Source organism: Passer domesticus, chromosome Z (assembly GCF_036417665.1).
Source record: "Passer domesticus isolate bPasDom1 chromosome Z, bPasDom1.hap1, whole genome shotgun sequence".
In the NCBI taxonomy this organism is placed as follows: Eukaryota; Metazoa; Chordata; class Aves; order Passeriformes; family Passeridae; genus Passer; species Passer domesticus.
This window is the reverse complement of record NC_087512.1, coordinates 37830706-37845763: the sequence shown is the minus strand read 5'-3', so window position 1 is coordinate 37845763 and position 15058 is coordinate 37830706. Positions and strand designations below refer to the sequence as shown.

General features: G+C 35.9%; 1 long non-coding RNA gene across 1 annotated transcript; it reads left to right on the top strand.

Annotated features, from left to right (window-relative positions):
* Positions 1-1140: 1140 nt before the first annotated feature.
* On the top strand, positions 1141-12296 carry LOC135289359 (uncharacterized). The gene is made up of 3 exons (XR_010352129.1): positions 1141-1181; positions 3188-3234; positions 11994-12296. It is a non-coding gene; the product is annotated as an uncharacterized LOC135289359 (long non-coding RNA).
* Positions 12297-15058: the final 2762 nt, after the last annotated feature.

Here is a 15058-nt window from a genome sequence, read left to right as displayed (position 1 = left end):
GTAGATCCTTAGAAGAGGTAAAATGAGCAACTCATAAATGGCAGCTGCCAGCTGTTTAAAGAGTATCCTCAAATATTTCTTATTGCTAGAACAGATTTTGGGATGTTTTAAAATGAAAGTGCAAACTCAGGTTGCTCAATATAATTGAATATCTATGCAATAATGAGACTGTGAAAAGCCTTATGAAATAGTGCAATAGGTATTATCCTGTATTGCTTTAGTTGGATGTAGCATAAAGATTGGTGTGTATAAGCAGAGCAGTCCTACCACCTGAACCCACTGCACATTTTTTAAGATAGTTTTGACAACTTTTAGGGAATTTCTAGGCACCCTTCAAGGAGAATTCAACACGTTTGTGCTGAAAATAGAAAAATTCAATGATAATGTATTGAGCAAAGTTTCACTGTAATCTGTTGTTCTACATGGAGTCTGTAAAGATGCTTCACAAGCCGATCCCTCATAGGCACTTGAACCATCAGCAGCACCAATTCCTTGAGCAGTTGCGTGGGACACCTGAGCTTTGTCATGCATCCCTTCCCCAGCCCAGCTCTCCTGCCCCAAGGTTCACCTTGCGTTTTACTACTCCAGGAGAGTCCACAAGACAATACTGAGGCTTGTTTCTTATCCCATCACCAAAGGAAACCAATCCCTGTCAAAGAGTCCTTCTGCCCTTGGCATTCCTGCTTCTAGCCACTTAGACCCCTTTTTGCAGCAAAGTCTCCTTGCCCTCCACTCTGTCACAAATTACAGCTGCTAAGCAGTCTCAGTTAGAATGTCCCTTTCACAACTAAAATATAATTTATTTTTAATGTCCTGGATTTGGATTCTTCTTCTTGTGCACTGAGCTTAGTAAAGTGCAATCATTAATCCTTCATTGATATAGGAGTTTTGCTTTCCCTTTTTTTTCTTGCTGTCTAGTGCTCTTGATATTAAGCAGCTAATTAAAAGTGTATTTCAGGTATTTATATAGAGTACTTCCTGATGTGGGGTCATCAGCCAAGCAACAATATTTAAAACAGAGAAAGGGAGGTACCTGAGGTGGCATTTATTAGTGCCTTGCCTCTCCCTCTGCTTGGAGCAGGAAGTTTGCTTGGAGCAGACTTATGGGGTTGCTATGGACACTAGTATACAATGTGCTGGAAACAGAAAAGGACTGAACTTACCAGAGGGCCTTCTGTCGAGTAAGTTTCAGCAATTTGGAAAATGTTGAACCTTTAAGGTTAATTTTTCAGCAGTAACAGTCAAACTAACATTTATAATAACAAATCATTAGCATTTGAGTATGTATTACAAGTGTTTTGGTTACTTTATTTAGATGCATGCCAGAAGTAACTCAAGTTTCTGCTCAGATTTTGCATCAGTTATTTTGTTCAAAGTCAGTTAGCTGGAGTCAAGGCTAAAGCACTTTCACAAATGAGCAGCTCAAAGTAAAAAGTCACAGCTGGAAAGAAATAGAGTAAAATCTTGGGTATTAAGATCCTTTCAAGACCAAGATTAAGAAAAGTTTTATCAAGTCCAGAAGGGCTCTGCCTAGGTGGAAATCATTGTCAGATCATGACCATGTTGAGAAGGTAATTCAAAATATAATTGTGGAATGGGAAATCCACTCTCAACTATGACCTGAAAAGTGTACTTTAGATGAGTTTTCTTGAAAGGTTTTATTATGCTTCCTATGTTAGCCCGGATACACAAATGTTGTTAAACAGGCTCAAACAGTGCAGAACTAATCAGCTGACATCAAAGACATTTCTTATTTAGAAGTGGATGACGTAAACATGATCAACATGAACAAGATGAGCATTTTCTGTGAAATAAACAGAGCATGACCAAAGCTGTTCTTTATGTAAGCCTGACATCCTACATGAAATTGCTAATGCACCTTCAATTTTGAGCAAGCACCAGGTAGTCCAAACTTTATCAGAACATTTAGAAACAAATATAGAAATGCACCAAACACTAGAAAGCTTTTTTTTTTTTTTTTTTTTTTAAATGCTGATCAAAATGAGGGGTAACACTTCAAAGAAAGTGGTAGTATTATAAAACCAGAAAAGTGACTGTGCTTTTATGCCACTTGTGTTAAAGGAAACAGAGCTTTGTGAACTCACTATGTCAAGAAACAAAATTTCACCTGTGAAATCCATGTCTTTCTATAGATTCACTTTCTAAGACAAATAAACTTACAGGAACCTGCTATAGGACCTAATCATGTTGCAGAGTAACAAGTATTGAGCAAAGCACATTTTAAAAATCTTTAAATTATTTTTTGCAATAACTTCAAATGTGCTAAAAATATGTGTTTTGAAAAGCAAGAAAAAGGTTTTTCTAAAAGTTTTACACATTTAGAATTACAGAATTTTTCACTGCTGAATATACTCAAATGATACCTTTTGTTTGGGATTCACTGTCTAGTAGTGCTTTGATCAGTAGTTCAGAAGCAAGAATTCGTATTCAGCATGGCTCTGCTCTGTGCTAATTAGCTTGATTGGCAGAGCTAATTAGCCTGGATGTAGCATTGTGCTGATGCAATTAGACAGCTTTTTGATACATAAGCTAATATTGTTGCATGGAAATGTGGTGTTCCAGTTCATTAATAACTAGATCAGCTCTTTCCCTAGTATGGCATTGTATTTCCTGCTGTAGATGTGTTCACAAGGACTTTGCACAAGGGACAATATCCAAAAATTTACCATAAGGATTAACATCCTCCTGGAAACACTTGGACATTTAAGGTGAGCCAGGTTGCTTTTGCTGCTGCTGATCTTCAGTCCTATTTTAGCAAGACTTCCACTTTGTAAAAGAGTTTGAGCTATACTCATTGAGACTAGACTTTAGATGGAGAGAGGAGAGAGTTTTTAGAAAGTGATTTGATAATTGGCATAACCTATCAATAATTTTGGACTTCTTTGTTTCACAGAATCACAGATTGGCTGACATAGGGGGAAGCTCTAAGTATTGGCTAGTCCAATACCCCATCTCAAAGACAGCCAGCTAGGCCAGATTGCTTAGTGCTGCCTCCAGTTGGGTGTTGAATATGTCCAAGGATAGAGACTCACCAGGGAGAATCCATAGCCTACCTGGGGAACATGTTCTAGTTTTGATAGTCTTTAGTGTCAAAAAGTTTTTCATTTATTTAAGTGTAAATTCTTGCATTTCACTTTGTGCTCATTGCCTCTTGTCCTGCCATCAGATACCACTGAGAGAAGTTTGACTGTCTTCATTATAACTTAGCATCAGGTAAGTATGCACACTAAACCTTCCCTTCTCTCCTTTCCTCTGTGACATATGCCTAAATTCTCTAATCATGGAATATCAGTCTCCTTCATAGCTGTTTGCTAGCCTTGATCCCATATGTCCATGTCTGTCCAGCACTGGGAAGCCCAGAGATGGACCCAGCTTTTCAGGTGTGTCTCACCAGTGATGAGTAGAGAGGAAGGATCACCTCATTCAGTCTGTTGGTGATACTTTCCTAATGCAGCCCAGGCAACTGTTGGCCTTCTTTTGGGAAACTGCTGGCCAGAGGACTCACAGGTCTTCCTTTCATGCAGTATTAATAAGTTTCCACCACAGTCTGGACGTGGGATTATATAATTAGCATTATTTCTTTTGTTACTAATTTACAGGAAACAGGTTTATCTTGCTGTCCCTACATCTGACTATATTTTATTTCAGAAATCTTTAGGTTCTCTAATATCTTCCCTACACTTTATAATTTCATTTGTATTTTCTTCTTTTTAATATTGATTAAATTGAATTGAATTATTTTTAATAATATTTCTATTTTCTTCTTTTTAATATTAATTAAATAATTTTTGTTTTGTTTTGGGTTTTTTTTTCCTTATTGTTGTTTCTAAATGCAGTTCTGTGTTATTTAGGCAAAGATTACCAGAATTAAGGAGTTCTCCCAAACACAGCATTTGTCATTCAAATTTAACTAAAGAGCTCACAGCCCAGTTTTCTCTGAACATTCTTCTTCCCAGCAGTTTTTCTTACATCTTTTGAAATGGGAAATTTCACCCTTTTGAACAGCAAATTACTAATGGGAACTGTATTCTGTATTTCCATAACAAATGCATGTGTGTTAGAACAACTGAACTTTAAGGAACCACTAGTTTGCAATCTACTAATTCATTAATTTTTATTCCACTGAGATTAAAATAGATCTAGTTACCATTTTGTGTAAAACCTTTGCTTTTCAATTAACTTCTATACTATTAATAAATATTATGATTTACTGCTTATTGCATAAAAGTGTTGTATAACAAATAATTTGAACTCTACTCAAAGTCCTCAGGTTTAATTTTTATCTATTACAAACAAAGATATTAAAGAAGGAATTTTTGTCTGGTCTAATCTGGAGATATCAAGTTATCAACTTTCAATTTTTTGTGGGTTTATTTTCTTTTGTTTGTTTGTTTGTTTGTTTTTGTGTGTGGGTGGTGTTTATTTTGTTTAATTTGGGGTTTTTTGTATAATGTATGTAGTTTCATTCTGTAAATAAGGATGTGAAGAAATCTGCACATTTAATACTGAATTTGAATAGGATAACATTGCTTGTTAACATTAGTATCTTGTATTGCTAGTTTTGGCACATCAGAAATCATTCTCTTTTAATTGAAGTGAAATAAAGTTTGGGTAATTAAAACAATTTTTATGTGCAGTCAGACTGCAAAAATCTGAGCTGTCATGCTAGAGAAATCAGTGGCACAGGTCTTGCAATTGTAGGCCAAAACCTAGACCTATTGCTCTTTATTAATTGAAGAATTAATGAATTATTAATTAACTATTGATCATCATTAATTACTGGGTATTTCTTAACCTAAGTCATCTAAGGACCTGTTGGTTAATTAAAGGTCTATTTTACTGAACTGAAACAGATAAATTTCCCTGTATTTGTATAATAAATTAGATATTCAGATTAAAATGGAGACTAAATTGAAACTCTGCAGCACTTGTGTTAAGGTACATAAATTTTGTCTTGGTTTTACAGCTGGTGCAAAGAACAATTAACTTGGATTCATAAGGCCAACTAATGACCAATTTTTGTCTTACTTATTTTACAGAAAATAGGGAGTGTTACTGATGCACGGTATTATAAATGTGAGGAGATTCAGTTAAAAAAAAAAAAAAGATGACACAGCTAGTTTAAGCCTAATAAAAAACCTATCTCATCTTTTGAAGAGCATTCAAGAAGCACAGAGTTAGGGATGGGATTGACAGACCTCCACATTAATGAAAGAGAAAGGGTGATGCAGAACCTGCAATAAATCTTGGGCATGTAGTTTCAAAAACCCATTATCACTTCAGCAAATACAACCGTAAGCACAATTAGCTTTGGTTGCCTTTAACAAGATGCAGATGTCTAGCAGCATGATCTGTCAGTATGCTTAATTAATTATCCATCTTAAAAATGATGAGTCAAGAACTCTTTGATTTAGATAATTTACAGATGATTTAGAAAAATGTTTTTATACAAAACACATTTCCTTTCAGAGCATTCCCTTGCCTGTCCCTTACTAGTCCTTATAAATTAAAGGGGTTTGTGTGGAAAATTAGAATCTTTCATAACGAAAACCACGAGGGGGAGCCCATGTCCCCACGTTGGTTTTATTTTCTTTTTTTCTTTTTTTTTCTATACTGAGCAAGTGATCCTCTGTGGTTTAAAAAATTAAACATAATGTTTTTTCTTTAGTATTCACATGTCTTCAGGCTTTTTTTCAACCTGACCCGGTGAAAAGTCTTCTGATACAGTACATTTCTGAATGTTACTTTTGTATAGGGGAAGTATTAAACAGGCAAGAATGTTATTTTGTATAAAACCAGGGAAAAAAATTAAAAAAAGAAGGTTCTGAAGCTCACTTGACTCAGCTGCTCTCTACTGAGTTCAGAAATTTTTTAATCAAATTTCATTTAGGTTTAGTTTCCTTCTGTGTTGCCACACTGAGGAGGAAAATGTTCACAGGCAGCAATTGTCATAGATGTACTTTTGCATACATATAGTCATAGAATGGCTTGGGTTGGAAGGGACCCTAAAGATCGTCTTGTTCCAAACCAGCTGCCATAGTTATCAATGTCACTCACTAGATCATGTAGGATGATAATGGCCCAAAGCCCCATCCAACCTGGCCTTCCAGGGATGTGGGACATCCAGAATTCATTTGGTGAACAGGAACATGCAGAGAAGCAGAATAAATCCATTTTCAAGGCCTCAGATACAAAGAAAATATACTGCATTTTCTGTTAATTAAAGGTGAGCATAGTGTAAGACTGGGGAGCTTAGATACATAATGCTTATATGTCTAAGGAAAAGCTCAGAGATATAATTTCCACAGACTTGTCTCATAATTATAAGATGACACAGAGAATTCAGTATTTGAAATATGTCTTATTAGGAACTGCTGCATGCAATTTGAGTGCATTTATTGACAAGATAGCCACATATTTTCAGAGGAGATGTAGCTAGAGTGTTTTATCCCTAGTTACAGGAAGTCTTTCTACAAAGTGGAAATAAGAGGAAGACAAAAAATTCGTATTATTTGGACAAGGAAAATGATTGGCAGACAATGTGGGAAAAATATTTACAACAAATTTTGCATAACGTAACTGCAGTCATTTGGGTAAAATCATTGATAATAGAGATGAATGGATAAGTGCTCAACATTTTGTAGGGGAGATACAGGTTAGATAACACCTGCATAACTTAGACATTTGCAATTTATTGGGCCTTCTCCGCTTCCTCCTGACTACTGCTCCTAAAGTGCAGGCAGATGAAACCTCAGCTGTAGGTATAAAGTTATAATTGTGGAGAAAGGGGTCCCAGAAGACTAATATCCCTTAATCAGTGCTTATTTTTGAAAGGAAGAGAAGCAAGTGCATAAGTTCCATTCTTTGACAAATTTTCAGAGAAATAATCAAATTTCACTATTAATAGTGAAGAGGGAAAAAAAAGCAAAAAGTAAAAGCTACCGTCTTTTAATCAATCTTACCCTGCTCTGTAAATTGCTAACAGACCTTGAAGACAGAGTTAGAGTAGATACCAAATAAGTTTTTGGCACTTTTCTCTGTGTTGCTCTCACAAGCAATCAAGAGAAACATGCCATGTGCAAATATTTACAAATAAAAGAAAAAATGTTTTGAATTGATTTCAAGAGTAGATGACAGTGATTTTTTTTAGTATAGAAAGAATGTTTTGAGCTCTTCACAGTCTTTGCTCTTGGTCCTCTATAGTTTAGAGTTTTCAGTGGTGGTCCTTATGACGCTTGTGGCTTTGTAGCTGAAACCAAATTGAGGGCGTGTGGCAGGTCTTTGCCAGCCAGAATTAGATAACAAATCTGAGTATGTATCAGTAATGCCATGTCACAAAAGGCAAAAAGTGAAGAAATAAGAAAGCTTTTGACGTTTTGACTGTTGGAATCTCAGTCCTTCTAGTGTTTATTGTTGTAGAGGAAAATCTCTCCAACAACAGGAGTCAAGTAGCCTTGATAGAGACTGATACTTCATATGCATGGGTAAGTGCACAGTTGCAAACACACAGGTATAGACAAACTATTTAACACATTTCATATACTTATTATGCCCTAAATCGGTAGTTTGAGCCCGGTAACAACCAAGTAAGGTGAACAAATCCTTTAGCAGCAAACCTGAAGTTACTGGTAAAAGAAATAAGCTTGTAAACAGATTGTCAGTTACATACATTACATTTGCTAGTTTTCTTCCAAATATTAGCTGTGGCTTCATGCTTCCTAATGAGAGTCTCAGATTGCATAGTAAAAATATTTTAAGACATAGAATAATTCTTAAATATTTTAAAACTAAGAGTTATTAAATTTATTTCTGCAGCAGTTCATTTTTGTGCAATAACTATTTCATTATATATCCTTTTCTGGAAGTTTCAGATGATTGAATTAAAAAAAAAAACCAAACCAAAAACAAAAATCCACTCTGATAAAGGAGTTATGGGATATAGTTTCCAGTATTTTGTAGGACCTTGTTTGGTAGCAATATTAATTCTTAGCTCTGAGAAATGAATGTTTTATGAAATTTGGACTAAATACTCTTTCTACTCATAGCTCATTTAATATAACTACAATTCAGAGCCAATACAATTTCCATTACTGGAAATAGAAAGGATCTTAGTGGTTTCTGTGAGAGACAGGTTCTTCCTTTCCTCTTTGTTCACAGATTTTGAGGTTCATCTTTTGTTTATATATGGTCTTCTTCCCAGTGTTTTTTAGCAAACCTGAAAAAATCTGGCTGATTGCACAGCTCTGTAGTGACTCAAAAATTCCCATATCCATCTCTTCAGTTCATATTTTTATTAACTATTAATGCAACTAATCATGACACTTTTGTTCCCAGAAAAATATGTTATTTACCTGTAAAGTGTGATGATAACACAATCCTAGAAAATACAAAATTATCTTGGCAGATGAGTAGGGGAAGAATATTAGATTAAAATTATAAATAAATTTCAATATGGTTAATATAGCTGTCATGTCAAATATAAAAGCAAGAGAAGGAAAGAAATTACAATATTTAACTGGAGTCTCATGACCCAGTTCAATAGAAATGTTTTATTTGTAGTACCTAGTGATTTGAAGATTGCATAGATGAACAATTAATTGGCAATTGAATAATTTAAAAATTATTAAAAATGTAATAGAAACCTGTTTCAGTGTTTTAATCCACAGAAGAATAATAATGAGTCTTTCCTCGATTAACACAAGTTTTCTTGTTTTCATTGGAAATTTTGTCTTACAGAGAAATAATTTGTGGTACCACAGTAAAGTTTCTGGCATTTACAATTGGTTTCATTCTACTGCAGTGAGTAGGTTTCAGAGCAAGGGTAGAGAGAGTTGCCAAGGGGACAGAATACCAACCAGAGGAAAACCATAGGGGGTATCTGAATGGGGCAGCCTATAATACCTGGCTTCAGTTCACAGATACTGGCACTCAGTGGACTGTAACCAACAGGAAAATAAAGAACTTAGAAAGGGCTGTAGATTGCTTTGTGAGAAGTGATTAAAGGCAGCCTTGTAATATGATTGTCACCTGTGAACTTGCCTTCTGTTGGGAAGACAGAGTGGAGCGCAGGTCCCAAAGGCTTCACTCCACTGCTGGGGTTGGGATGGGGGATTTAACTGGCTGAAGAGGAGGCAAGGGAGGACACAAACCCAGGCACTGGCTGTCTTCACACACACTGGTTGTCCATAACAGTGCTGTCACACTGAGAACTAACTAAAGATGAGCTGCCTGTGGGCTGGGAGAGTAATTGTTTGCTGATGTTGACCACAGCTTGTGCTTCTGAACTCCTGAGGTTGAGCAGAGAGCAGCCTGGGAGCTACGTGATTCAATTTACACTCTAAACTGGTGTATTTAGCTACCTAGCAGTCACCCCCTGAGTAGAGCATTTCTCCCATTAATTTAAATTGAATTAAAACAGCTTTAAACTTATAGCTGGGGTTTTTGATAGAAAATTGATAGAACAAAATATGGATGCCCCAGCTTTTTCCAGTTTATAATTTTATTTCTAACAATAGACCAAAGAAAGAAAAATTATCTTTGCTGTCCATTATTTTCTAGTCAACATCTCAGACTTTATCTAATGAACAAGTTATATTGGAATAGAATGTAGAGAACAAGGGCATTGCTATAATATTGCACTAAGATATAACAACTGATATTTCAACTGAAACTGAAGTGAAATTCAGCAACACACAGCTACATCAACAGACAACTAGAGTTTTGCAAAGATGTACCTATTCACACCTACAGAAATATTTATTTAGTTTTGTAACATATAAAATATGTAACTAAACACACATAAATTAGTGCAAACACAGCTAGTTTTTCACATCTAAGTCTAGACTTTGTATATGAAATTTACGTAGTACATGAAGCATATAGGTTTATATATATAGATAAATACCTATGTATTTTTAAATGCTTTGGTAGAATTCTATTTTTAAATGCATTGGTAGAATTATATTTTAAAAGAAAAATCTGAAACCATTGAAATTGTCATCTTTCTGTTGTTTTGTTATTGTTGTTGTTGTCTTGTGTTTGTTTGCGTTTCTGTTCCCTTTTCTGTTCTTCTTATTTTTTTGTGTAGTAAAGTTATCAGTTTACTGTGACAACGCAGAATTTTTGGCTTAAAAATTTCATCTTAAAGGCTTAAAAGTTTTTGGCTTTGAAGTTTCATCATCTGTTTACCTGTCTCAATAAAGGTGTGCGCAACTGTCTTTATATTAGTAGGTGGATAGTAATATAATGTCCAAGGAAAAGTTTCCTTAACATTTCCTGAAATTGGGTTGTAGCTGCTGCAAAACAGTGCTTGTTTTGCTGAACTGTAAATCTTTATTCTACACAGAATAACACCTGGTGATAACCTAGTGGTTTTAACAGCTGGGTTGTGATTACCTGAGGGCATTAATCATTACAGCTGGTTGGAGATGTGTTTTTCACACTCCAGAAACACAGACTTATGTCAGAGCTTTTACTGTAGATTGAGCTTTGAGAAAACCTGACCACAGGTTTGAGACAAGTTAAGGCAACACTCCATCAATTTCCCTACTCTCTGGTAGGGAGCATCTCCTTAATATCCCTTGCCCTTACATGTATTTACATCCACCTATGAGAGATCAGGTTTCATTCCAGATGTGTTTATGAGTTATATATTAAAACTATTAATACTTCTTGAGTATGTCACCATATGACTGTTCAGATTTAAGACTGTGTTCATTCTTCTCTAACAGAATTTTGTTCTGTAACAGTGCTAATCAAACATGAAAGAGAAAAAGTAAATGTATGAATGGCTTGTTTCCTGGCTTTATACAATTTCAATTGGTTGATATGCTGTGTAAGAACCTGAATGTCAACCTATATGAATTTTGTTTCAGAATATATAACAGGCAAATTATTTGCTAGGAAAAGCAATCAAACTTTGAAACTTTAAGGGTTTGTTAACAGAGAAAGCTATGTTAACATGATATTTAAAGACATAAATCAAGAAGATGCATGAAAAATGAGAGAAAACTAGCTAATTTTTGCAATAAGTCAGTGGTTTTATATTTTGCATAATACACAAAACTAATAAATAGAAGGAGTACATGGTGTATATGTATGTTACACATATATTCCTGGTTAAAAAAACCAATAATTTTTAAAACATAAAATATTTTGACAGTAACATATAAGAAAACATGTGTCACCCTGTGATAAAAGGAGTCTTGGCTGTGTAGCATCTAAAGAATAAACAGAAAAATTAAGGGCATCAATTGTGGTACTTTTTCAACTATCCAGATAAAGGAGTAATCTGGAGCAGCCTTGCTGGCTTGTCATTGAATTTCCTTCCAATACATGGAATGAGAAAACATCTATATCTGTGGTTTGTATGTGTGTGTGTTTCTGACATTCCAGTCATTATTGCAAATAAGTGTGACGCAGAGGACAGAGTACCTCAGCCAGATGAGACCTATTTGTCTTTTGTTTACAGCCAGTGGCCAGTCCTTTTCCTCAGATGCTTGCTTAGGGTGGAGAGCAGCAAATAAAAAATCATGTGAATGAAGTGAAGGGTTATGTAGACGTTAATACAGATTTCTTCTGAAATGTAATAGAGCTGAGTTTTAGGTAAAAGCCTTGTTTGGTGTGAGAGGAGGCAGATTATTTAATAGCTCTAAGAGTCAATATATTTTATTCAGTAGCAAATTTCTCATTGTAATTTGTTGGGAGGAAATGCTGGTCTCTGACTTTATTCTAATAAAGTCATCCAACTGTTTCAGAACATCTTCAGTGTGTAACAAGTATAAGGGAATTGGAATGGGAATCCAGTCTTGACTTCAGCACCTTTCTGACTTCAGGGGACAGAAAACTTTTCTGATGGTGTTTGGGCAGTGGGTGAAAATACTAGTGAATGTCAATCTTCTGAGTCACCTGACGCAGTTGTTGAACTCAGTGCAGGCTAAACTGATGATTTCTGCTTGTTTTGCACACTTCAGATCTGTACAGGAGCTTGGAGCATATCAGTCGTCCTTGTCTGGACTAACTTCTAGCTGAAGAGGCATGTCAATCTATTTCTGTCCAAACTGATGACAGCTACCCATTTCTAACCCCATACATTAGCCAACAAGCTGCCGTATATTAGAATAATCACTGAACCAGTTAGGTCAGAAAATACCTCTGAGATCATCATGTTCAACCTTTGACCAGACACCCACTTGTCACCTAGACCATGGCACCGAGTGCTGCATCCAGTCTTTCCTTAAACTGCTCCAGGACTCCACCTCCTCCCTGGGGATACTGCCCCATATGACTTAGTTGTGTAAGTATTTTCTGTTCATATCTTCCTGGCAGGGTTTTTAAAAAACCCTTTTGCTTTCCAGGATTGTGGGAACTGCTTTTTTTGTTGTTTTGGAGTTTTTTTGGTGTGTTTTTGTAGATACAATAAATACAGAATGGTTCCATGCTTATTAACTACTTAAAGGATGAGCAGTACTCAAATGATCCTCTTATTATACATGTTTTTAAGCAATGTTCTGTAAGGAAATTTCTTTCTTAGTCTCATAAGCATGTGAATGGTTCAGCTTTTGTTAATCTTGTCTAAAATTACAATATTTTACATCAATATATACAAATATATATATATACATATAAAGGAATACATATTAAAAGAACTGCATTACCTTCAGACCAAAATATAGCACTTCAAAGATTATTATTTTTAACTAATGCTAATAATTCATTTTACTCACACAAGTATGTTAATTGATAGTGTAAGGCTGTGAGCTACCTGAATTTCTCTTTAGAAACACTGACGTGTGAGCACAGACCACATCTGTAGTGGTCAGCACATAGGCAGCAAGTGGAACAGGATTTGAACCCACTGTGTTAGCTGTACTGATTGAGTACACAAGGCTCCAATGCATGGAAAAAGTGCAGGCTCACTGCACGTGCTGCCTCTGTATTTGCAGGAGCCTGGGATGTCCTGATGTCTGATAACCACAGGAAGCAGTTGCTTTGATCAGGCTGCCAGGAATGTGTAAAACCCTGTACATATGGACAAATTATAATTTCAATTTGTACAAAGTTTCTGGGAAAAAAAGGGATCTCTTGAGGGAAGGTGGTGCATATGGATTACATGTGGTCATCCCTCTACTAAGGGTCATCTCCTTCTTTTTGATACTTTGGACTTGATGCTTTGAAACACACAGTGGGGTGGTATCTTGTAGGTTTCTGAATTTGAAAAGCAGTTTTCTGTGTAAAAAGGGGGAAATATCTGATCTCTCTTAAGGATAGGTAATTCATAGTTCCTAAAGGCTGCATTTTGTAAAAGTTTTTGGAAATTTTATGACAGTATCAGTTGTTTTTAATTAAACTATTTGTGAGAAATTGAGCAATAGGAACCAATTTTTATCTGTTTGAAGCAGTTCATACCTGAGAAATCAGTTTATGCATTAATTATTGGTAATGATGACATACTTCAGATATTGTAGTAATATCATTCAGTGAAAACAATTACTTGTGCTGCACATTCCAGGGGAGGTTTTTTTTTTCATAATTCAACAGGTTTGTTTTTTTTCCTATGGCACATTCCTTAAAAAAAATTACATTAGCAACAAGAGAGGAGAGTACTAGTAATCAGCTGCACTGTTCTCAGAGCAGTTCTTCAGCATTCAGTATTCATGTGCAAAGAATGTGTGTTATAAATTAGGCTCATGGAAACAAATCCTTGTGCATATATCTGATTTTCTTCAACAAAGAAATCATGCATGTTTTAAAAGCTCTGAGGTTGCTTAAATGCTTTCTGTTAAGGTTGCATCTGACTGATTTATTTATTTAAACTGACACAATTCTTTGATTCTAAAACATAAAATTGTTTTTATAGGATGAACTGCTAATCCCTCATCTGATCTTCCTATTTCATATCACACTGTATTGGGTATTATCATAAACTAATGTATATCAAAGCTTAAGACAGGACTCTGCTCCTCACAGTCAACTGGAATTGTTTGTGATGAACTAGAGCCCTGACCAGTCTAAAGGAAACCCAGTAGGGCACAAGTCCTTGCCACAGTAGAATCTAGCTCTCCAGACTCTCTCTCAGGAGTCTGTCTGATTTTTGTGTGTGTGGTTTTACACTTCTTCATGGCAGGCTTCAGTTAGTTTTAACAGTAGGAAACACAACATAATGAAAACATTATTTTCCTTTGTAATTATGACACGTCTTTAGTCTGAGTTTCCTCTTTCAAGGTTAGGCATCTAAAATAAGTTACTTACATTACTTACATTAAGATTGGTTTGATTTTCACAGCTGGCAAACACAATCTGTGTAGCCACTGTATGTTTCACAGGGCTAACTGAATTTCACAGTTCAAGAAAACAGAAGTATTGAGTTGATTTTGGAGTGGCCCACGGTGACTTTGGCAGGTGCCTGCAGCAGCCTGGTGGCTGGATTGAAACGGGAGCACAGGGAGCAGTGCCTTCTTCCGCAGGCAGCCCCGCAGGGCTGTGCTCCAGCTGCATCTGGGCAGAACAGCACAGGGGAAACTTCTGCTTTCCTGAGCTGCATAACTCAGCCACAGCTATCCCAGGAAACTCTTCACCATGACTGGTAATATGTCCTTTAAGGATATCTGGCTTTAAACTTGGTTAAGCACTGGGCTAATTGCCAAGTTGACAAGTGAATCCTTCAATTTCCTATATATCTACATATGGCTGCATGACAGGTGGTTGCCAAGTGCAACCAAATATAAACAAACCTGACAGGATCCATATCCTGTAATTAGAGTTTCAGTGGCATTCCTGACCGTTCTTCTCCAACTTCTCTTTCATTACTTTCAAATACCTGCTCCTCTGCTTACATGTAGGTCTTTTATGAAATATGAATCCTCTCTTACTTCAGTCCCTCAAATTTTGTAAGACAGAAGTTACTCTAGTCTTGCAAAATATGAAGACAGATGGAAGTAGTTATGCAATGCATGGAGAGGGGACCTCCTCTGTTCTTAAAATAGTAGAAATGGCATTAGAGGCAGAGAGTATGAAATAACTGATTTTGTCTCTTCTT